Consider the following 25726-nt stretch of genomic DNA (forward strand, 5'->3'; position numbering starts at 1 on the left):
ATGGTTTACTGAGTTCAAATCAAAGACATCACAATTTAACTATATTTATTACCTATATAGGATGCAAATCGAGACAATTGGGTTTTGTGGAGTGACTTGGCAAACCACCAGGAGACTCCAGGTACAAGTCACGATTGTTTAGTCAAGCATAAAGCAGGTACAGCCAGACTTAGGCATTCTAAGAGTGCTCTGAAAAGCCCCAGTCTTGCTCTTTACGTACAATTTCAGTCATGTACGCATACTATCACTTAATTCTACAATTTAATCACATGCTAAACAATTGCCCCTGGCTTGATGCCCTTGATCCGGTGGTACATACATCAAGCATTACTCTTATCCATCTAAAGTTTCTAATACCTCACTGCCTGTGCGGTCCGAATTCTCTTCTTGTTTCCTTCAGCCACTCTGCAGTCTAGTGCTTTTTCCAAGTCTCATTCCTGATCTTGTCTAAGAGATATATACTAATCTTGTCTTCGGCTTACACCTTACTTAGCTAAAAAAAAACTTCGAACTCAAACCATTTAAACAGTTAATAAATAAACAATTATATCTGTATAGCACTTGCAACAAAATAAGACATACCAACTTGCTTCACAAGAGTACAACAGAGACAAAATTATATTTGGGCTGATAACCAGAGCATGGTCAAAAAGAAACATTTTGTAAAGTGTCAGAGAGTAGTAAGGGCGTGGAATGCCCTGCCTGCAAAAATAGTAGACTCGCCAACTTTAAGGGCATTTAAATGGTCATTGAATAAACATATGGATGATAATGGAATAGTTTAGGTTAGATGGGCTTCAGATTGTTGCGCCGACCTGTGAAACCATCGAGGGCCGAAGGGCCTGTACTGCGCTGTAATGTTCTACGTTCTATGTTCTATGTGTCCGAAAAGGAGGAAAAAGTGAGGATATGGGGCAGACGAGTAGCGGGAGGGAATTCCAGAATTGCTGAAAACCTAAGCAGGTGAAGGTTTCGCGACCAATGATGGATTGACAGAAATAGGGTTGCCAAACCTTCTAGGATCAATCTTCTGGTGATTGGAAACAGCATTCAGAAGATTGCAATGTGGTTGTTTCCTTGTTTGCCAGAATGTGAATCAGGTTTTTAAATCAATCAAGGGGTTAGTCATAGAGTCATAGATTTTCTGATCAAATCAGATCCACCTCTTCTAACCAAAAAGAAAAGCACTGTGTCATGTTGAGGCAAGGTAAGATTCTTTTTAAGTGTAAAAAGGGCAGAGATGGTAGTTTCAGTGGTGGTTTGCTCCTCCTGTCAGATGCAGGAAATCAGGGAACAGCCTAGTGTCCCTGACAACTACACCTGCAGGAAGTGTGACCAGCTGCAGCTCCTCACAGACCGCATGGTTCGGTTGGAGAAGTAGCTGGACACACTGCAGTGCATACAGAGGGCTGACAGAGTGATGGATTCTAGCTTTAGGAAGGTGGTCACACCACAGATCCAGGCAGACAGGTGGGTGGCCACGAGGGGAGGCAGGCAGGTAGTTCAGGAGTCTCCTGTGGCAACTCCCTTTCAAACATGTAACTCGATAGTCAGGGGCACAGATAGGTGTTTCTGTGGCCATGAAAGAGATTCTAGGATGGTGTCTTGCCTCCCTGGTGCCAGGGTTCTTAATGTCTCTGAGCGGGAAGGAAAAGACCCAGAAGTCATTGTCCACATTGGCACACGTAACATAGGTAAGAAGAGGTCCTGCAAAGGCAATTCAGGCAGTTAGGCAAGGAGCTAAAAACACAGGACTACCAAAGGTAGCAATCTCAGGATTACTACCTGTCCACAGGCTAGTGAGGCTAGGAACAGAGAGAGAGAGTGCAGTTGAATACGTGGCAACAGAGCTGGTGTAGGAGGGAGGCCTTTAGATATATGAATCATTGGGATGTCTTCTGAGAAAGGTGAGACCGTACACGAAGGATGGGGTTGCACCTGAACTGGAGGGGCACCAATATCCTAGGCGGGAGGTTTGCTGGAGCTCTGAGGGTTTAAACTAGTATGGCAGAGGGTTGGGAACCGGAATACTAGGCCAGTAAGTGCAGGGACTGGGGACCAAAGTATGACAGAGATATGCATAGCACAGAGTGGGAGCAGGCACGGGGAAGTCACGGGACTCAGAGGGACTGGAGGACTGGAATGCATTTACTTCAACGCAAGAAGTATAGCAGGTAAGTCAGATGAACTAAGAGCATGGATTACTGCATGGAATAATGATGTTACTACCATTACAAAGGCATGGTTAAAGGACAGGACAGGCAGCTTAACATTCGCTGTTTCAGCAGGGATAGAAAAGGGGAACAAAAGAGGTGGGGAAGTCGCACTGCTGATTAGGGATCACATCACGGCTGTGTTGAGGGAGGACACATTGGAAGGATCTTGTATTGAGGCATTATGGGTGGAGCTCAGGAGCAGGAAAGGTGAAATCAAAAATGTTGGGAGTTTTCTATAGACCCCCTAACAGCCCACGGGAGAGAGAGAGGAACAGACATATAGTCAGATACTGGAAAAGTGTGAAAAGAGCAGGGTAGTTGTGGTGGGTGACTTCAACTTTCCTCTTATTGACTGGGAATCCCTAAGAGCTAGGGGCTTGGATGGAGAGCAATTTGTTAGTTGTGTCCAGGAGGGCTTTTTGAGGCAGTATGTTGACAATCCAACCAGAGAGCAGGCCATTTTAGACTTGGTCCTAGGCAATGAGCGAGGAGAGATGACTGATGTTTCAGTGGGACAGCACTTTGGGCTTAGTGACCATAACTCCATAAGATTTTGAGTAGTCATGGACAAGGAAAAAGAGTTGCCTTTGGGTGAGAGTGCTTAATTGGGCAAGGGGCAATTATACCCAAATTAGACAGAAACTGGAGAATGTGGATTGGAAGCAGTCACTTGAGGGCAAATCTGCCTCTGGCATGTGGGAGGCTTTTAAAGACCAAGTGACTAAAGTGCAGGATATGTACGTCCCTACAAAACTAAAGGATAGGAATGACAGAATTCAGGGACTGTGGATGACAAGGGAAATTGTAAGGTTAGTCAAAAGAAAAAGGGAAGCATACGACAAACTACGCAGCTTCAAACTAACGAAGCCCTGGAGGAGTACAGAGAAATTAGGAAGGAACTTAAATGCGCAATTAGGAAGGCAAAATGGGGCCATGAAATGTCTCTAGCAAACAGGGTCAAGGAGAATCCCAAAGCTTTTTATGCACATGTTAGGGCAAAAAGGGAAACAAGGGAAAGAATAGGCCCACTCAAGGACGAAGGAGGGAAGTTATATGTAGAGCCACAGGAAATGCGGGAGATCCTGAATGAGTACTTTGTATCGGTTTTCACCAAGGAGAAGGACATGACTAATGTTGAGGTCAGGGACGAGTGTGTGAATACTCTAGAAAATGTCAACATATTTAAAGAGGAAGTTTTGGGAACCCTAAATTGCATTAAGATAGACAAGTCCCCAGGACCAGATGGAATCTACCCAGGTTACTCAGAGAGGCAAGGGATGAAATAGCTGAGGCACTGGCAGATATCTTCACATCCTCGTTGACCAAAGGTGAAGTTCCACAGGACTAGAGATTAGTGAATGTTGTTGCCTTGTTTAAGAAAGGATGCAGGGATAATCCAGGAAACTATAGGTTGGTGAGCTTGACGTATGTGGTAGGGAAGCTCTTGGAGAAGATACTGAGGGACAAGATATATGCACATTGAGGAAAATAGACTAGTTAGTGACAGGCAGTATGGTTTTGTTTGAGTAAGGTCATGTCTCACCAACGAGATTGAATTTTTTGATGAAGTAACAAGGATAATTGATGAGGGAAGGGCTGTGGATGCAGTTTATATTGACTTCAGTAAGGAATTTGATAAAGTCCTCCTTGGCAGGTTGGTACTAAAAATAAAATCACAAGGGATTCAGGGTGGCTTGCCTAGATGGATATAAAACTGGCTTGGTCATAGAATACAGAGGGTAGTGGTGGAAGGATGTTTTTCAGAATGGACACTGGTAACTAGTGGTGGTCCATAGGGGTCAGTCTTAGGTCCTTTGTTGTTTGTAGTATATATACATGATCTGGAGGAAAATGTGGGTGGTCTGATAAGCAAGTTTGCTGATGTCACGAAGATGGTGGAGTTGCTGATAGTGCCAAGGATTGTGAAAGTCTCCCACAGGATATAGATAGATTGGCGACTTGGGCACAGAAATGGCAGATGGAGTTTAATCCGAGCAAATACGAGGTGATGCATTATGGAGGATCAAATTTAGGTGTGAATTATACTGTAAATGGCAGAACCCTTAGGAACACTAACATTCACCGGGATTTGGGCATGCAGGTCCACAGTTCCCTAAATTTGGCAACACAGGTAGCCAAGGTGATTAAGGCAGCATATAGCAGGCTTGCCTTCATCGGCCAGGACATGGAGTACAAGAGTTGGCAAAACATGTTGCAGCTATGTAAAACCCTTGTTAGGCCACATTTGGAGTACTGTGTGCAGTTTTGGTCACCACACTACCAGAAGGATGTGGAAGATTTGGAGAGAGTGAGTACAGAGAAGCTTCACCAGGATGCTGTTTGGTCTCCAGGGCATTGACTATGAGCAAAGGTTAAAGAGACTAGGAGTGTTTTCAGTGGAAAGACGGCAGCTAAGAGGAGACCTGATAAGAGGTCTACAAAATTATGAGAGACAGAAATAGGATGGATAGTCAGAGGCTTTTTCCCAGGGTTGAAGTTTCAATTACAAGGGGGCACAGGTTCAAGGTCAGAGGGGGAAAGTTTAAGGGAGATGCGCGATAGAGGTTTTTCACGCAGGGTGTGGTAGCAGCCTGGAATGCATTACCAGAACAGGGGGTGGAAGTGGGCACATTGAAGACTTTATAAAGAGGCACCTAGATAGATAAATGAATAGGGAGGGAAATGGAGAGATACAGATCGAAAACTGGCAGGTTTGTTTTTAGATTAATTAGGGCATGATGGTCGGCACAGGCTTGGAGGGTCGAAGGGCCTGTTCCTGTGCTGTACGTTTTCCATTTGTTCATTTCATTTCTTCATTTGAGACTGTGTACAGGCCTGTTGGCATGCCCCTCCCAAAAATTCACTCCAAAATTTTTCTCTAAAATTTTGTTTTGTGAACACCCATTTTTTCCACATGTAGTATGTTTTAACATTTCTTGGCTGCTTAAAGGTTATATTTAACACAGAACCAGGTCCGCACAGTGCCTTCCAGTCTACCACACAGTCACACACTAATCAGTGCGATGAAACAGCTGCTAAGCCAATTTTTGTCAGCTGGATCAGTTTAAAAGCTGTTCACTCATGGTCCTGAGAGAGGAGATCCATGTTGAAATTCCACCTGCTCCAGAAATGTGTGATATTTTCTAATCAACCCGATTAGATGTTATAAGCTGTTCACCTAAAAGTAAATAGCAGCAGAATTCCCATTTGGCAGGTAAGGGTCTAACTTGAAGATCATGCCTTCTCAATTTTCTCCACAAGAGAGATAGTTTCACTCGCTCACTCCATGCTGCCAGCTATTTGTGATGTTACTTCTGAGAAGGTTCCATACTGTTACTTCCACCGGACGTTTCCAGCATATATGTCTGCTAGCGTTGGCATCACAAGATAAAAGCAAGGATACTCGAGTTCCTAAATAAAGAAGCGAATCCATAGTGTTGCACTAACTCACCTGTCCTTCATTCACCTAATTAACAAACAGTTGATAGTGCTTTTTTCAGTACCTAGTTTATGTTATGTTATGCATTTACATAGTAAAACGTATATAAAGGTACTCAGCATCATATCAGTTAAGCCAGGTTAAGGAATGCAGCATGAATTACCAATCATCAAGTCAAAGAAAAATTTAAAAAAGCTTGCGTCATCTTACTTAACAGCTGTCTCTTAATAGTTCATTTCAAATTGAAGAGGATGAAAAGTACAGCGTAGTCATGGTTTTCATCTTTCTGCCTTTCATCTTAATTTCCCAGGGCGCAGTGTCAAACATTTCAGTCATTAAAAGGAGCATCTGGCTTGTCTGAAATGTACATGAAATGAATCCACATGGTCCAACCAGAGAATGTGCACCGACAAAGTCTTTAGTACACACTCTTGGTACTTAAAGTCTGAAGAGAGCAGGAAGTAAATGAAAAACAAAGCACCGGCCATTTTGCAAAAGACAAGGATCAATGCACACAACATTCATATTACAACCTATATTAGCTCCTAAACATCAAAAAATCTTTCACTTATGGAGCCAAGTCAAATCATCAAAACGCACAGATTAAAAACTGTCCTTTCAATTTTCACTTGATGACTCTACAACATCATTTGCAGTAAAAATCTTCACAATTACTATTGATACTAAGATCTGTAATTCAGAGTAAGGCTGCAATCCTAGTGCATTCAAAACTGCATTCACAGGCTATTTCCCCACTGAAGCAGCCATAGATATTAGCTAGAAATATAATCTAATATTATACTAAGACTATGGATGCAGATTAATTGGGATTTCACAAAAGCTTGATAGATTTCTGTTTGCAAGATAAATAAAGTAAAGGAGAGCAAATGGAGTGGAAAGCAGACGCTGAACTAAGTGTCAGGCCTGAGGGAGTGAATGGCCAATTTCTGTTCCTACGCAGCTATGTGCCAGGATCAAGTTGTACACCCCATGTAATTATTATTGTTGCTCATGTCACAACTCACGCTTAACTGTACATGGAACGCAGATCTGTGTTCTGAGTAATGCTGACACTTGGATACGGTCAGTGTTTTAAGTTTTTGAAGATGTCAAGCTGTGATTTTTCCTTTCCTGACTGCTGCTAATAGCAGAATTATTTTTTGGGGGAGGGGTGGGGGTTGCTGGTGATGGTGGAGGTTGGCAATCCGTCACTGTGGTGTGCCACAGGGTTCTGGGCCCACCATTACTTAAAAACGTATTAAGTGATTTTGATGAGCAAAGTGATCAGACTACAGCCAAATACCAGAGTAGTTGCACAATGATTCTGATGTGGCAGCAGAACAGCAAAAACAATTCCGGTGCATTTATGGTGCAACTTCTTCAACCTTTCAATTAGGGAGACAGATCTTAAGGTATGGGCAAGTAGAAAATAAGGGGTTGTTCTTCCAGCTCGTGTTGAGCTTCACTGGAGCACTGCAGCAAGCCAGAGAAAGAGATGTTGGTTAGGAAACAAGGTACTGTGTTAAAGTGGCAGGCAACTGGAAGCTCAGGGCTTTCTTTGTGAGCAGAACGTCAATGTTCTGCAAAGTGGTCACCCAGTCTACACACCAAAAAAAAAATCAAGATACGTAAAGTTCACCCTGGTAGTCACATATTGCAGTTGGCTACCAACTCAATTCATATTCTACAATGACCCAGTAATTATATGGCAAAAACATAGAAACCCTGGGGAACCACAGGTCCCGAGTCACTTTTTCATGTGCCTCAACTTCTTAAGTGAGCAACATGTTGCTTTAGTTTAAACAACATTTTCATACTTGCCACCTTACAATCCAAGGCTGCCAGTTAGAAAGTGTTACACTTTGGTCCAACACCTACAAAGAACTGAATTGAAAACCACCAACCCAGTTCTGCGAACAAAGATTTCAGTCATTGCTAACAAAAGAAATCATAAACCAAAAACGAGAAGGTGATTCAAAGCCACGATTTGGTAATCCAAACAGTTTAACTGCCTGCTTGATACTTGACATGTGGACTTCACCACACGCTATATTACAGTAACTAAATTTAACACCATGTTGTTAAAAGGTGAAGCACTAACATGCACATGCAGTTTTACAGACACATATCCCTTAGAATCCAAGTAAGCAAAGACTAAATGGCACAATAACGCTGTCAATTAAAATAGTTACATTAGCAAAAGCTAAATTAACTGATCAAACCATGCTTTATATCAGTAAGTAAGTGTAAAGTTTCCCTAGACTACACATCTGAAAACAGTCCCATCCTATGGGACATGTCAAATTAGCACTTCAAATGTTGCCATTCTAGGACAACAGAGTTTGATTAATATTACATTAACAATTCTCACATTGTTGAAAAGGTAGTTATGCTGATTACCAGATTTTAACTTGCTGTGCCAGGATTAACAATTAAATGTACTAAATTCATAAAGTAACAGGAAGCGAAAAGGAACAAAGTTCTAGAGATTTACAAAACACAGAATAACTTAATTACTTGGAGTTTCTGGCTGATTTGCATAGCACTAATGCTAAGTGTTAACAGCATTATTTTTCTAACAAAATTCTACCCAGAACTCCCACAGTGTATTTATTATTTGTCTGCCAGTTCAGATCTTTTTCAAGGTTTCATTGAACTGGTTGAGAATTCAAGTTTTAAAGTAAGGAATAATTTTGCACAAACCTGTTTTAAGTCATAAGGGTGGTGTGAGGTGGGAAGACTTTTTTTAAGATTAACTGGTAACATATAAACCCAGTTGGTGTCCGAGTGTAAACAGCTTTTCAACACCACTTGTTATGCAATAATTGCATAAAGGCTTTAGATAGGAGTATTAAGAGTCACAGATGTACAAGAGAACACCTTTCATTTGTATAACATATCTAATGTAGCATTTCACAAGAGAATAACCACAAAGTTTGGCATAATGCCAAATTCACTGTATAAACTTTTTTGTCCGTATGACAATGGCTTAGTTTTAAAAGGATACTATCAAGGAGGAGGGGTTTCAGCAGGGTATTGATATGGAAAGCTACTGTGACTCAAGCAGAAAATCTAGAATGGCACCCCAGTGCAGGATAGAGTTCTGCACTGTTAGAGTTGCTACCTTTTGGTTACAATGTTAAACAAATGTCCTACCTGCTCTCATTTGTGGACAAAAGATCCTTAAGTATTATTTTAATGAGGAGGGGAGACTTTCCTGAAGCTTCAGTTCCAATAATATTCACTTAAGGCATGCCATCAGTTCTGTTCTAAAAAGAATTATTTCACAGGGGTGAGCATTGATGGCTAGACCAGCATTTGTTGCCATTCTATAACTGCCTTCGAGAGAATGACGATGATAGCTATACTGAAGTACTGGACTTCATGTGTTACGGGTACACCCAACAGGACTAAATCGGAGAGTTGCAGGATTTTGACCCAGTGATAGTGAAGATATAGCTTAGAGTCAGGATAATGTGGAAGTGAACTTGAAAATGCTGCTGATTGGACGTATCGACTGCTCTTGTTTCTCAAGATGATAGATGTTGCAGGTTTGCAAAGTGCTGTTGAAAGAACCTATTAAATTGTTAAACTACATTTTGTCAATGGTACACTACTGCCACTGTGTGGTGACAAAGAAATTGGTGGATGAGGAGCCAATCAAGCATGCTGCTTTGTCTGAAACAGTGCCAAGCTTGTTCAGTGTTGTTGAAGCTGCCCTCATGCAACATGCAATCCTGATTTGTACCATATAAAAGGTGAACAGGCTTCGGGAGTGAGGTAGAGAGGCTCACACTGCAGAATATGTATGGCTGCTCTCGTTCAGTTTCTGGTCAATGGTAACCCTCAAGATGCAGACAGAGGGGAAGTTGGCAAAGGGTGATGGTTCAACATTTTCTACCTTTGGAAATACTCACTGCCTAGCACTGTGAAGCACATGTTACTTGCTACTTTGCAGCCAAAGCCTGAATGTTGTCCAAGATCTTGCGATACATTGACACTGGCTGTTTTAGTGTAATCAGGAGTCTCAATGGTGCTTGATGTTGTATAGTGAAGATCCCCATTTGCACCCTGAAGGATAGAAGATTACTAATGAAGCAGCTTAAAATGTTAAGGCCAAGGACACTATCCTGACCTACTTTACATCCAACAACGAATAAACTTTTTGGCAGACCACTGGCCAAATTCCTTGTTGCACTTCTCTCTTGTTCTGCTACAAAAAAGGGGCATTTCAACAACTGTCCCACCACAGGTACAAAGCGGTCTTGACAGCTTCAGAAGCAGGACTGCATCACGTTGTAGCTGTGTGATCCCATTGTCAGATTCTTGTGAAAGTCATTTCTGCATAGATGCTGAGTGCCAGAGTTTGACCAGTATGTCTCTGTACCCCTTGCACTAACCACCTCAGTTAGCATTAACAATGGTCTCTTCATCTGGAAAGGAGTATTGCAAGATAAGGTGCTTAATTTCTTAATGTGCACACAGTAGTGAAGTTGGTAAACAACTGGTTACCAATAAGAAATCTTTTCCAAATTTTGGAGTGGCAACGATTTACGCCCTACACCACACCAGAGTGAGGTTGAGCTAATGATTCTTTACAAAACAGAATAAAACAGACACAAACATGGAGGTAGAGATGTTCTAGAAAATCTGGTGCAAGGTTGGCATTTCCTGCTGCCTTGCCACATTTCAGGTCCATTAATGCTTGCACAGTCTCCGAAAACACGTATTTCAATGACAAGTAGAAGTTGATATTATCCCTCACTGAGCAGAAAAAAAAACTCTCAAAAAAATAGATAACCTCGTCATTGCTGCACTGTGATTTATAGGAGATTCTTGTCATATTGTTGTAGGAAACATGACAGCAATGACGAGACTTCAAAAGTAGTTAATTGGCTGCAAACTGTGTTGAGACATATAAATGATTATCAAATATACAATATAAATGCAAGTACTCTACTTGAATGAAATGTGATATGCTTAAAACACCTACAGAACATCCTATGGTACTACTTTAAAAAAAGTGATATCAGTATCCTGAACAATGCTTTTCTCTTGTGGTTGGTTGGCTCGCCGAGCTGGTTTGTTGTTCCGCAGACGATTCATTACTCTGCTGGGTAACATCATCAGTGCAGCCTCTGATGAAACACTGTTGTGTTTTCCCACCGGTCATTTAAACTCTGGTGTCCATTGAGCTGGGTTACGTCACTTGCAGTTTTCCTTTGCAATGGAGTGTATTTGGGGTCTCGCTCTATGTATTTATTGATGGCTTTCTTAGTGGAGAACGAGGCCTCCAGGAATTCCTATGCTTGTCTCTGCTTCGCCTGTCCCAGGATCCTGGTGTTGTCCCAATCAAATTGGTGGTTTTCCTTATCCATGTGGATGGAGATGAGTGAGTATTGATCATTTTTTTTGTTGCCAGTTGATGTTCATGTACCCTTGTGGTTAATTTCCTTCCTGTTTGTCCAATATAATGTTTGTCGCAGTCTTTGCAGGGGATCTTGTATATTACGTTGGTCCTGTCCATAGTGGATAGAGTGTCTTTGGGTCGGGTGAACAGTTGGCACGGGGTTGATATGAGTTTATGTGCTTCTCTCATGCCCAGTGGTCGGAGTCTTGTGGTCAGTCAGATGTGTACCTGATGTAAGGTAGCATGATACCTTCCTGGTGTCATTCGTATAATAGGCATCTTCCGACGCAGTTTTTCGGATATCTGTTGTCCTTGAGTACTTGGGGCAGGTACTCTTCTTCTGCAGTGTGTGGTTGGCCGTTTAAATAATGTTCTCACACAACTTCATTTGTGTGTGTTAGAACATAGAACATAGAACAGTACAGCACAGTACAGGCCCTTTGGCCCACGATGTTGTGCCGAACATAGGGTGGTTGCTGTTGAAATTCAGTACTTGGTCAGAGTGTGTGGCTTTCCTGTGTACCCTTGTTAGGATTTCCCATTGGTCCTGCGTTCCACTATGACATCCAGGAATGGGAGCTGTTTGTTCTTTTCCTCTTCTCTGGTGAATCTGATCCCGGTGAGGGTGTTGTTTATTAGTTCGTGTGTCTCCTCTAGTTTGGTCCATTTAATAAGAAGGTGTCGTCCACATATCGTATCCATAGTTTCGGTTGGATTAGCGGAAGGGCCATGCTTTCGAGTCTCTGCATAACCACTTCAGATATTTGTCACGAGATTGGTGATCCCATGGGTGTCCTGTTGATCTGTTCACATATTTGGCCGTTAAAAGGTAAAGTGGGTAGTGAGGCGTAGGTTCAGTATCTTCAGCATATTGTCTGTGGAGATGAGGTCACTCAGGTCTTGTTCTTGTTTGAGTCGAGTTGCCAGTGTTTCTCCTGCTCGTGGTATGTCTATCGATGTGAATAGGGCAGTAACATCAAATGATACCATGGTCTGATCGTCGTCTATTCTTACATCCTTGATGGATGTGAGGAACTCTTGGGCTGAGTAGATTGAGTGGGGTGACTTGCTGACAAGATGCTTTAGTCTCCTTTGTAACTCCTTCACCAATTGATGTGATGGGTGCCTGGCAACAAAAAGACACGACCAATGCTCACTCATCTCCATCCACATGGATAAAAGGAGAAGTACCAATTCGATTGGGACAACACCTAGATCCTGGGACAGGTGAAGCAAAGACAAGCACGGAAATTCCCGGAGGCCTGGTTCTCCACTAAGAAAGCCATCAATAAATACATAGAGCAAGACCCCCATATACGCTCCATTACGATGGAAAACCAAAAGTGAGATAAAGCAGCTCAACGGACATCAGAGTGTAATTAACAGGCGGGAAAACACAACAGCGCTTCATTGGAGGCTGCACTTATGATAGCACCCAGCAGAGTAATGAAATGTCTGTGGAACAACACACCAGCTCGGCGAGCCAACCAACCACAACATCCACAACCCGAGCTACAAATCTACTCAAAAACCTTAATGTTTTTCTCTCTCAATCAACATTACAAAACATGAACTGGTCATTCATCAAGTTGACAATGTGCAACATCACCTTCTCTTCCCTTAATATGTAGCTTCAAGCTACAAACTTTAAACCAGACTTTGCCAACATTATCACGAATATAATTTTTTGACTTGTCACTCATTCTTTTCCACCTTTGATTATCCTTCAGGAAAGCATCCAAAAGGTGCTTCACAAACTTTGTAAAATACCGTTCACAAGTTTCATTAATAAGGTTAAATTTGCCCCATGCATATTTTACATGACAGCAGCATACTACATACTTACATTTGAGGAGAAAAAAAATCATGTTTGCTGTCTCCATTTGAATAAAGCAACGTATAAATTATTCATTGCAACAAACACTTACTACATGCTGAAATAGTCTTCATAGAAAAGACTTCAATAATGTAGCAGAGCATTGTTCCATCAAGTTCAATTCATTACTGTATCAAAAAGGAAAATCTCTTAACTCAGTGGGTTACTCATGACAAGGGAATTGGTCTTGGCAGAACTTGTAAAAACAAATTAAGTGCTGTTTACACTGCAATTTGTTCAAGCAGTGGGCAACGGCTAAGTGCAGATGAACTACAGCCAAGGACTGCACACAAATGGAGATTCAGTCAGCAACAAGTAGCTCACTGGCTTGAAGAAAGGTGACACACTGATGCTGACAAAGGCCTTCTGCCTATCAACAACTGTGAAAGTGGCTCCCAGGTAGCTGAACAATTTTTGGATGTTCGGATGTTTGGATGCATGGTTAGTCAAAAGCCATCAGAGCTCCAGTAAGGAAAGAACCATCCCTTATCTCGACAGTTTTAAAAAAAACCTGAAGAAAGCCAGTTCATTCTCCCTCATCAGTCATTGTGGCTTTTCACCCTTAAGTCAGAGCCATGGTAAACATGAATCAGCCACCACGTGCCTCCTGAAAGCAGATAAAAGTACCTGGAGAAAGATCAAGGAGTGCAGCCAAAAGGTTCATCTCAAAGAACCCTGCGGACAAGAACCATTGAACTGTGTAATGTGTACAAAATACAGAATTGTTGTGCAGGACAAAGTGCAAATTCAACTTCCTGAATTGTTTCTAATGTGAGAAACCTGACTTTCAAGATCTTCGTGGCTTGGGTTCAATGAAGTCTGTGACTGCTTGATTCTGCAGCCTAGACAGCTGTTATACAAAGCAATGAAACTAATAATCACGGCCTTCAAGTTCCTAGAAAGTTGGCAAGGACCTTGGACACTATTTCTCTTCAGGAATGGGTGAGTCCTGGAAGTCAAATTTGAAAATCCGACCACACTGTAGTTTACTAATCTTATCTGACACCATGTAATTCAGAAAGTTCCAACAACCAAAATCGTTATTGCCCCCCAGTCACATATACCTTCCAGGTGGCGATGTACACACGTGACAATAAACACCAGAACTCCAATATAATGACAAGCTCCAACTAGAAATTATACAACTTTGAATGACAACACAACTAAAGGTAATGAATGCTCTAATTATCTATGATCACCTCTTTTGCAATATTAATTCAACCATGTTTATTATCATCATCACATTTGGCTCCCCAGGCACAATAAATACTGACAAGGGTTAAATTATTCATATATACATGGTTACTATCAAAATCAGTATTTGTTTTGTTAACTAGCATTTCTGATTTATCAGCATTTGCAGTATGTACCAGATAATACCAACTTTGTTGCACTATTCTCTGACCACTCAAGACAGGATCAGGAACAGAATAACACTAATTCTTCTTGACTGTGCAGGTATCTTGTTCAGACTAACAAGCAGAAGTCACATTGTGTGTGACCGGACATCCCTGAAACTGCTGCACACTAGAAATGATAGCCCAAAACACATGCACAACATAAACAATGGATCTTTTTTGTACACTTAACACATTTATAATTTCCTAAAACATTTAAAGTCACCTGCCCTCTGATTTCCCTTCATCATGATTCTTCCTTCTGAATTGAGTGGCAAATTTCAACTGCCTTGACACTAATCTCAGGAAATCATTTTGCCTATACTTCTCTCAGGCCTTCGAGTTTACCCCTTCAATTGGTCAATTGGACAACTCTTCTCACTGCAGTCCTGGTCGGGTGGTACCCAAATATCTTATCTGTGAATTGTGCATGTTTCAAGTATTAAAGCTAACACCTGCCTCCAGGTCATTATCATATCCCAACCTTCAAGATACCCTGTCAGCCTCATTCCTGAACACTGCCTCTTATTATGTTGTGTGGATGGCCAAATGCCCAAACTATGCTGACTAGGAACTGACATCTCAAATAAAAAGAATAGGTTGTCAAAAAAAAAAACACCATTTTCGAGCCATCACAGCATTTATTCCTGTAATTTAGTTTCACAATGTCTGGACTGTGTTCAAACAAATTTGCAACTCTATCAAGTAATGAGTTTTCTGTTTCACCTTTCTCAGAAGATCATTTCAACAAAAACAATTACAGGGACTGAACTCAGATTCTTCATCACCAAGCTACAATGGAAAAAATACACCACAATAAAAGACTTGGCTGCCTTCATTCCTTTACTCAAATAGAAGCAAAAAAGCATTATTAAATTGTAACAAATTCTATGTTGAGTTTATGTATAATTAGCTTGAATAAAGGAAACTCTATATACAAACTAAAATTTTATCTTAATCATTGCATGATGGAACCCCAAAAATGCAATTCAGACCACAACTAGAAACAAGCCAAAGATACTACAAAAACACTATTAGCAGGCAGACAACCAAACCCATTGTTGGCGCAAAACAAAATCAGAGACACAGCTTCAGAACTAAATCTACAAACACCCAAATATCAGAATGCTGGCTTCAAAATCAAATTTTGTCAAATCTCAACATAATTGTTGATTACCAAAATATTACTCTAGAAATATATTAATTGATGGCTAAGTAAGAACAAAAAGAGATGCTCTTTAAATACTACAATTGATAAATTGAATAACATTTAGCATACAATGTGTCTTCCAAAGACTGGAAAAGTTGATAACTACTCCAGAAATCTCGAAGTTCCTACCTTTTTCTAATACCTGGATACACAAACTCTGTCCCTCTCTCCAATGGAATTAAATGAATTCCATTGAACAAGTTCAAAACAAAACTGTAATATAGACATCAGATCTAGGCTTCCAATCTACATTTGCATCATGAAAAATTATACATCAGTTAGACACACACAGATGTTTCTTTGAAGTACAAAAAAAAATACCCCTAAACAAATAACATATGTTCTTGCAATGAAAGGGACTTCAGAAATTCACAATGAAAATTTCCCAACAACAATTTTCCTACTCAAGATAATACTTCTCTACACTAATGATGAATTGGCTCATTTTGAATTGATCTTTCCTGGAATCTGCAAGTTTCCTTATACATTGATGTAAATTTTTTACAGCTCTAAACAAGTCAATAAGTAGACAACGGTTTTCAGTTTCTACCAACTATGCATGCCCTTTTATATTTGCATTAAAGGCACTGGCACTTGTTTACAATAAAGATGCCTTAAATTTAATGAAAGAGTGATATTTCACATGAGATTACTAAGTACTGTACCTATATTTTTATTATTCCCCAAGAATGCTTGAAGCAAAAAGTAACCATAACTCAAACACAAAGTAAGCAGAATTGTAACAATTTGAGATAGTGAAGACTTTTAATCAAGCCAAAATCAAAACAGACATGTTGGACATTGCCGATACCAGCATCACAATGTTACGATGTAGAAAACAAGACAGCCAACTTGTACACAGAAAGCTCCTACAAATAGCAATTTGAGACTGCCCAATGGCCTGTTGCTTGCTGTGTTGATTGTGGCCACCACGGAGAATTTACCAGTTCTTCTTGGTTCACCAAAGCCATAAAAATGAATCTATTTGTCTAGAGCTAAATAACAAAAAAGGTTCAATGTAGACTATACATCACCAACTTGGAACAAAGGTGTAGCGGAATAAACCTGCAAGGAAATTGCAGACGTAGAACATTACTCAGCAGGTATAATGGGAATTTTAATTACGTGAATAAAGACCAGATTGCTGTAGTATGAAGGGCAAGAGCTCCTGAACTGTGTTCAGAAGTTCAACAGCAGTGTGTTTCTGTCCAACAAGAAAATGGGTATTGCTCGACCTGGTTCTTCGGAATAAGATGGACCAAATGAATCAAGTGTCAAAAGGAAAATATTTCAGTAACACAGATCACTGTGCCAAAGTTTAAGTTGCCTGTAGAAAAGGATAAGGAACAATCCAGACTAAGAATCATTAACTAGGAAAAGGTAACTGCATTGGGTCAATAATGCACCTAGCATTCACCAAAAAGAAATAGTAAATAAAACTGTAACTGAGTAAAGTATTGCCTTTAAAATGAGAAAGGTCAAGTACTGTCTGGTTATAACTCTACAGAAGAAAGGTAGGGCACACAAATCCAGATCCCAAAGGAGATAGAAATTTATTTAAAGAAAAGTGTGCTTATTACAGATGTCAGGTGAATAACATTGATGAGAATCAGGTCGAATATTCTAAGTTCAAAGGAGAAGTGAAAAAAAAAAGACTCATAGACACCAAGTATTAGAAGAAACTGGCAACCAAAATAAAAGAGAAACCAAAAGTCCTTTTTAGCATCTAAACAGTCAAAGGATTATATGGTGGTGCAAAAAGGGGACCTACCTACATCTGGAGGGAGGGAACATGGCTGAGGCATTAAACAAGTACTTCGCAGCTGAGAGATAATAAGAATAAACAGAGGTACTGGATAAGCTGTCTGTCCTTCAAGATTATGAGATCTGTGGACCTGAGAAGATCTAAAGGATACTGAGACAAGTGACAGCAGAAACTGCAGAAACATTAGCCATAATTCTCCAATTTCCACAGATGTGGTGTCTTTAGCAGCCAAGAATTGAAATGTTACGACCTTGCTCAAAAAAAAGATATTGACAAACTAATGAATTAGAGGCCAGTCAATTTAACTTCAATGGTAGGGAGCAATCAGCAAGATTAATCATCACTCAAGCAAATGTAGGTTACTTGAGGAAAGTTAGTTAGGATTTATTAGGGCAAATCACTTGCTGGAATTTTTTGATGGAAAGAAAAAAGAATTAATGTTTCAGGTCCAGGGACACTCCTTCGAAACAAAACATCAACTCTGCCTTCTCTCCACATATACTGCCAGACCTGCTGAGTTTTTCCAGCAATGATTAAAACTTGTTGTACCAGGCACAATTTCAAAACGTGATGATACGAGATTTGAAAGCAGTGATAACTGCGGAACAAAGAACAGAACTTTGAAAAGGACACAGCCAAACATGTGGAATGGGCAGCCGGTGAAATTTAATCCAGAGAAGCATGAAGCAATTTGCTGTGGTAGGAAAAATGCAGAGAGACACATATTGAGTATAGTTCTGAAGGGAGTGCAGGAGTAGTGGGGCAGGGTACGTATGCATGAATCACTGAAGTTGACAGGGCAAGTTGAATGGTTAATAAAGCATACAGCATTCGTGGCTATGTTAATAGGAAATAATGTTAAATCTGTAAAAAAAAAGGCTGCTTTGAACTCAGTATTATGCTATTTCTGATGGTCACACTTCAGGAACGTTGTGAAGACTTTCGACAATGATTCACAACAATTGTTCCAAGAATGGAGAACTTTATGTAGATAGTAATAGAAAAGATGATTTAAGAGTGGCATATGGAGAAATTGGTCCCATCGATGGAAGGATCAAGAATCAGAGGGCACAAATTTAAGATGAGCAAACAAAAACTATGACAACAGGAGAAAAACCTTTTCCCACAACAAGTGGTTAGGAATTGGAATGCTCTGTATCAAAGTGTGGTGAAGGCAATCTCAATTTAGGCTTTCAAAAGAAAACTGGATTATTGGAAAAGACAGTGCAGAAGCAAAAGCAGGGGATTGGCATCAGGTCAATTGCTCCTTTACAGCAAGCAATGAGAAAGAGAACAGAACAGCCTCCATTCACGCTGTAACTAGACTGGCATTGGGAAAAAACATTTCTCAATATGGTTTGATACAAACTGAGAAAAGTCGAACGATCTAGGGAGGGCAGGCGGTCGCAGTCGAGATAAATTCTTACCATTCTTGCGAACAGATCGAGTAACCCAAATCAAATACTGTACTCCCCAAGGCCTAGAAACAATGCTGAAACCACAAGTTTCTTATAATCTATGCAACATTCAGTGTCTGCACAGCCCGAAATTTATACCTATAACTAGAATCGTTGCATTATTTTCAATAGTAAAACCATGCTGCTCGCAGTGCGGAAACGGAAAAAAATATTGAGTGAGGCGGGTGGAAGGATGAGGAGAAAGAGATCAGCAAAATGGAAAGGGAAACAGGCGGGTGCAGGTGGAGGATAATGAGTTAACGCAGAACTATAAACAATAGTCACATCGCGACATGCAGTGAAGGAATCCACAACTTCAGTATCTCGTCCTCCAACCCCACCGCTCTACCAATATAACCCGAGAAATCCCAAGCTCCAATTGCTCCCAGAGCTGGGAACTCCGGGCTCCTGCTGTCCGATCCGCGCTGAAGGAGCCGAACAGGTGAGAAAGCGGAGCCCAAGTCGCGGGCGTGAAGCCAAATGTCGCCGCCCGACCCGGCGCAGGACCAGGGGCTCGAGCTGCGCCGCGCGCCACTATCCCTCCTCCCCACAGTCCGGCGCGAGCGGCGGCAGTTGGAGCTCAACCGTCCAACGTCGGGGGACTTGCGACTCACCCAAACATCTCCCCTCCTCCTGCCTCACACCGCGACGAGAGGGGAAGCGAGCTTGCGAAACCAAAAAAAAACCAAAAAGGCCGTCTCGTCGGACACGATCGACTGAAACCGTTCCCAGCCGCAGTCGCTCTCACTCACCCGTGGTGTAAAAGTCGCTGAGAGCCGCTCAGCCCCGCTATCGCAGATTCTACTAAGCCGCCATGTTCCGCTGCGTAACCGCGACGTCAGGGGCATCGCGTGCACGGATGAGTCGTGGCGGCGGCGACGGCGAAGGGAGGATCGGACTGTACGTGCCGACAGCTCACAGCCAGCAGAACATCAGACGGAGGCAAGTTGAGCGCTAATCCCATCGCACCAACCCCGTCTACTCTTTGATTGCAAGAATGTAGCACGTATTTCTATTTGATGCAGCGAGCAAGATGATTTTCAGTCACCCTCTTTGTTTGCAGCCGAATTCCCAGTCAAGTGCAGAGGTAATGAATGCATTTCAGTTCACCTGGAATCAGTCAACCAGGAAACACAATGTCTGAATTAACATGGGTAACTAAAATGACAGACTTGCTGCAAAAAAGTGTTTGGAAATTACCAACATATTTGTTTTTATGGCGTTTTAAAAGTTTTCTGTACTGAGTTCGGTCTGAGCCAGCCAACAGGACGGGCTTTTGTTTTAATTTAAATGATCCAGAAGCAGTACCTTTTATTGTGCTCCTCCACAGACATCTGTCACAATTATCCTACTTGGCGTAGTCTGCTTTGTGGATTGCATGTCATTTCACACCACACAGACAAATACTCTTTGAATTACCACAAAAACCACAACCGTTCATGAAAAGAGCTTATTTTGTTCAGGTCGATCAGAATTCTGACAAACTTCTCCGGGTTGAAACTGAGCTAACATCATGATCCCTTCTAACGGACAGTTTTTCTAATAATTTGATTGCTCAAGTAGTCAACGCTTTACCCCGAAGGGCATCAAAAGCTCTGGTTTTGGGAAACTTATATTTTCTGTTTTCTAGTAATTTATCATGCAACTATCTGATTCGCATAAGAGACTATCACAACAAATCCAACAATATTTCGTGAATGTAAACACCAAATATATTGTACTGAGTACATGCTTTAATTTCCAGAATGTCAATCACAACAAAGCAATCGCACATTTACTTGAACAAGTACGTTTTCACAATGGGGCAATTAATTCTTTAGATCAAAGTAACCAACCGATCTAAGTCTAAGGCTAAAGACACAATTCACTTCTCCCCGTCAAGGAAGCAAACAATTCAGACTTTGTCTTAGTTTCCATCACAATTGGGAATCAATAAGCAATATAATTAACATTAACTGATTCAACAAATATATGTAAAAATGTGAACAGGACAATAAAAACTAATAAGATGTTACTAATTTGTTCTGTGATTTTTTTTCAAGAATGCTTCATATGACAAGCCCAATTAATATTGAGCCAATACCATGTATAATTGGTCTGAAGCTATTTTGAGATGGGTAACCCATTCATAAGTAAAAACAAATTAGAAAAAGAGGCATTATTAGGAAATTAGTTTTATACATATGACCCAGCTTTTACAAAATTACCTTATGTCTCTAAGGTGCACTGTACTTCAGTTCTGTTACTAAAGGGAACATTGATTGAAGCATGAATTAGCTCACTTTTAACAAAGATTTGGTGCTTTGAGGATGTTTTGAAAGTTGGTGCTTTAAACAAATTTGCTCTGATTGTGAGTAGTCTACGCTAGACAACACTTAATAATGTCATATCTGAATATTTTCACAATGTTTTATTTCAATACAGACCAAAGAAGTGATCATTCTTACACCACTGTCAAAATAAAAGCCCTTTTTCAGTGAGGGAAGAAAACTTATAATCAGTACATCTTTTATTTTCAGTTTAGCTGAGGAGAAAATGTGGGGTCAAAATCTCAAATGATAAATTAATTGACCCTCACCCACTCAGAGGAAATCGCCTTTCATGATGAGTGTGTGGTAAAGTCAGTACTTATAGCTCTGCATCTGATTATGCTGCCTTCAAGTGGGAGTGCAGATTGCTGAGTTCATTTTAGTTTATATAGATAAATAACTATTGGTAGTGCATGCAGTGTCTAATGTCATCCACATATGAAGTATAATTTAGTTGACTTTTGGTGAATCAAGTTAAAAGCTATTTCTCCAATTAAATATTGGGAAGAGTGTTGACATTTCTGGTTTCCACTCCAAACTCTGTTCTGTACTTGGTCCGTGGCAATAGTCTGATAATGAGCTGGTCTGTTTGCAAGCTTTTCACATTTGATCTTGCAATAAGCTTACAATCCTCGTGTTTGGACTATCTCTAATGTTGCTTTTTTCTACTTCTGTAAAATTGCACAATTTCTGCATGTTTCAACTCATCTGCTGCTGAAACTCTTGTCCATGCCTTTGACCTGACTTGACCATTCTAAGGCACTTCTAGCATGTCTTCCACATACTACTATCCATAAATTTGAAATCATCCAAAACTTTGCTGCTTATTTCTTAGTTGACATCAAGTCCCATACCACTATCACCCTATGCTTATCAATCTAATTTAACTCCCAGTCAAGCAACATCTTGATTTTCAAATTATCAACCTTGTTTTCAAATCCCTCTATCACTTTTGCATCACGGTAATCTCATCAATCACTTTTTCTCTATCTGTTCGCCTGTAATTCTCCTGTCTTGTGCATTCTCAAACATAATTGCTTCATCTCTTTTGGCTGTGTCTTCAGTTGTCTGGACCTCATACTCTGAAATTCCCTCTTGGCCTTGGCTTTCCTATTTTAAGACGCTTCTTAAAACCTGCCTTTTTGACCAAGCCTTTGGTCATATGTCCTTTTTTGTGGCTTGGTATGATACATTGTATTATAGTGCTCCTGTGAAGTGCTTTGCGTTATTTCATTATATTCAAGATTCTATATAAATACGATTTGTTGCTGTTAGTTGCAGATGAGGAATGGAAGTAAACCTATTATAATTCATCCTTACAAAGATACTAGAACCAACCCATTTTAGCATCCTCTGTTGCTTAAGATTCAAAGGGTTCCTGCTCTACAGTCCTTTCTCTCCTGTCAGTAGTCTGTGAAGAGTTTCTTGATTGCAGTCCATTTCAGTAAAGATCAGACATTGAAGTGAGGTTGAAGAAGCTTCCCAGGTTCATGGATCGTAGAAGGAAACTATTTGACCATTGTGCCTCAGCCACCTCTCTGGAAGAGTTGTTAATTAGTGCCATTGCCTGATTTTCTTTTCCCCTGTCGCTCTGCAGACTTTTCCTCCTTGTGGGTTTCTGGGTTGAATCTGCATTCACATACGCAGTCCATTCAAGTAATCATACTCATCAAAATGAATTATCATTTCACTTGGCCATTTTGCCAAATAACTTAAATCTGTATCCTCTTCTTACTGACCTTCCTGCAGTGGAAATAGTTTCCATCACTGAAATGTTGCCCAGCTCTTCCCTGCTTCAGTTCTTCCCTGATGAACGTTGTTATCTATATCTTTGTTACGTAGACTTGACTATTCCAATACTTTCCTGAACAACCTTCCATCTTTCATCCTCTATAAACTTAAACTCATCCAATACTCCGATGCCTGTGTCCTAATGCAAATTGTGTTTACCGAGCACCCCTCTGCTTCCAGATCTGCACTGGTTGCAATTAAACAATACTTCGATGTTAAATTACTCATCCTTGCTTTCGATTCCTGATGTGAACATGACTCTCCCTTTCACTGTAACCTCTCATAGCTTTAAAAATCCATAAGATATCTGCAGTCATCCAATTCTGTCCTTCTACACATTACCATTGCTACCAAAGCCATAATTTTCTTCTTAAACCTCTTTCAACCTCCTGTCTTTCTTTAACATGGCCCTTTAAATGCATTTTTAGAGTAAGCCTTTGGTCATCTGTCCAAATATCTCCTTATATGTTTGATAAAACCCTTCTGTAGCATTATGAAATATTTTATTGCAATAAAAGTGTTATATGAATGCGAGTTTGTTGTTGAATAAGTTTCTTGTGATTTGCCTGTAACAAATCTGTAACATTTACATTTTTGCTCTTTTACAATCTGTATTTGCACAAAAGGGATTTCATTGCTATGTGATTACCACAGCATCATTATTTTTCTGCTTAGATTACATCACTGTTAACAATGTCCACTTTTCATCGAAAGAAAGAAAAGACAGCCTGCAGATTCCTTAATCACATCAATGATCATGATGTATATAATCTCACATAATTGACAGGAAATAAATTAAATGTAAGGTATTACATTTTGGTAAAACAAACAAGGGCAGGACTTGCATGCAGGAGTACTGCATGCAGTTCTTTACTGTTATAGGAAGGAAGTTGAGCTGGAGAAGGTTCAGAAGACATTTACCAGGATGTTGCTGGGAATGGAGATCTTGAGTTATGGGGAGAGGCTGGATAGATTGGTAATTTTTTCACTGGTGCCAGGGATTTGATGGGTGACGTTATAGAGGTTTATAAAATCATAAGGCAGGTGGTCTTTTCCCTAGGGTGGTGGATTTCAAAAATAGGGGGCGTATTTTTGAAGTGAGAGAAGAAAGATTAAAAAAAACATGAGGGGCAATGTTTTTACATCGAAAGTGGCTCACATGTGGAATGAACATACAGAGGAAGTGGCGCATGTGGGTACAGTTACAATGTTTAAAAGACATTTAGATAGGTACATGAATAAGAAACATTTGGATGGATATGGGTTAATGTAGGCAGGTGGGACTAGTTTAGTTTGGGATTCTAGTCGGCATGGACTGATTGGACTGAAGGATCTATTTCTGTGCTGTATGACTCTATGACTCTAAGCACTCAGCAAGTGGGGGAGAAAAAGTTGGTCACTTTCAGAAAAATATGCTTAAGTCATTTAAATGATATCAAAATCTTAAGGAAATGTAGATAGATGAGGTCTTTTATTTTCAAACTTGGGCAAATTTGAAATAACTTATTAATTTACAAAATTCTGCTTCCATTGAAATACATTTACTGAAATAAAGTACATTTAAGTCAAATTTATGGAGCTGATCTACAAATTACTAGATTTTGAAAACACAGATATTGCAAATATTCATTTTGTAAATTTACCATGACGTATTCTTCACTTTGTCCATCATATCCAAGAAATAGCTAGAATTATTTCTTAACTCAAAACTTTAGTTCAACAATCAAAGAGCTGCACTAGGGCTCAGTATAATATATTGAGGTATTTAGCCTCCAAGGTCTTGTTTATTGTGGAAATTAGACCGAATACCATTGAAAGACAAGGATCCTGTTTTATAGCTCACAGCAATTTGGCATTTTGAATTGGTGGTATAAATTCCTGAAAGAGGAAATGTTTCTAAGGAGTTGCTGATGTGTCATTAGATTATTGACTTTATTTGTTCTTTTACTAGTTTGAAAGAATGGCTATTGGCATTTACTGAAACTATTTTGGAGGATATGGTAAGTCTAAATTCAACAGTACCATGTGCAGGAAAGGATTCACACTACTCTAGAGTGGATCAGAATATTTATTGAACTAACCAAAATTTGCTTTTTCCTTCGAAGTTTTATCAACTATACATTATTCATCAGTTTGTGGCATGTCACCAGATTAGAAAGCAAAAATGATGCAATATGCTTAAACTTTCAAGCAGAATCAGGCATTTGATCATGAGCTGTGACTCAGTTAGTGGTACTCCTGCTCCTGAGACAGATGATGATTGTAGATTCACATCCCATTTCAGAACTTAAGCACAAAAATCAAGGCTGACATAAAAATCAAAGCAATAGCAATGGAGTGTTTTGGGGGTGTTCTCTTTTGGATCAGACACAAGACGAAGACCTTGTTCTCAGGTAGACGTAAATGTTTCAATGGCACTATTCAATTAAGGAAATCAGGAGAGCTGTCCCCAGTGTCCTGGCCAATATTTATTCTTCACTCAAAACTGCAGAAACAGATTATCTGGTCATTACCACACTGCTGTTTCTTAGAGCTTGTTGTGTGCAAATTTGCTGTCATGTTTCATACATTATGGTGACTACACTTCAAATAGTATTTTAGTGGCTATAAACGGACATCCTGTGATTATGGAATATGCTATTTAAATGCAGTCCTTCTATTTCTTCTTGAGATAACAGTGACAAATAATTATTGGATACGATAGTTAAATGAGCTCAGATGTCCCCAATGTGATGACTCTTCCATTGAGAAACATTCAAAAAGTGACCAATGTATTTACTATATTAGTTAGAAACTAATGAAGAGCCTCTGTTTCCCACCTGCAAAAAAAAGGTTGTTTGCCTTGATTTTTATTAG

The 25726-nt window shown here is 40.1% G+C and overlaps 1 protein-coding gene across 5 annotated transcripts in view; it reads right to left on the minus strand.

The window, feature by feature from the left end:
• The window catches only part of scml2 (Scm polycomb group protein like 2), a 106669-nt gene extending 87019 nt beyond the window's left edge, over positions 1-19650 (minus strand). For 2 of the 5 annotated variants that reach the window (XM_020529817.2, XM_048602702.1), the window contains exon 1: positions 19523-19648. The gene's annotated coding sequence lies outside the window, so the exon portion shown is untranslated. Of the gene's footprint in view, positions 1-19522 lie in introns of all 5 variants that reach the window. The other 3 variants (XM_048602704.1, XM_020529888.2, XM_048602706.1) reach the window with 3 other exon arrangements.
• Positions 19651-25726: the final 6076 nt, after the last annotated feature.

This window comes from Rhincodon typus, chromosome 11 (assembly GCF_021869965.1).
Source record: "Rhincodon typus isolate 14 chromosome 11, sRhiTyp1.1, whole genome shotgun sequence".
Taxonomy (NCBI): Eukaryota; Metazoa; Chordata; class Chondrichthyes; order Orectolobiformes; family Rhincodontidae; genus Rhincodon; species Rhincodon typus.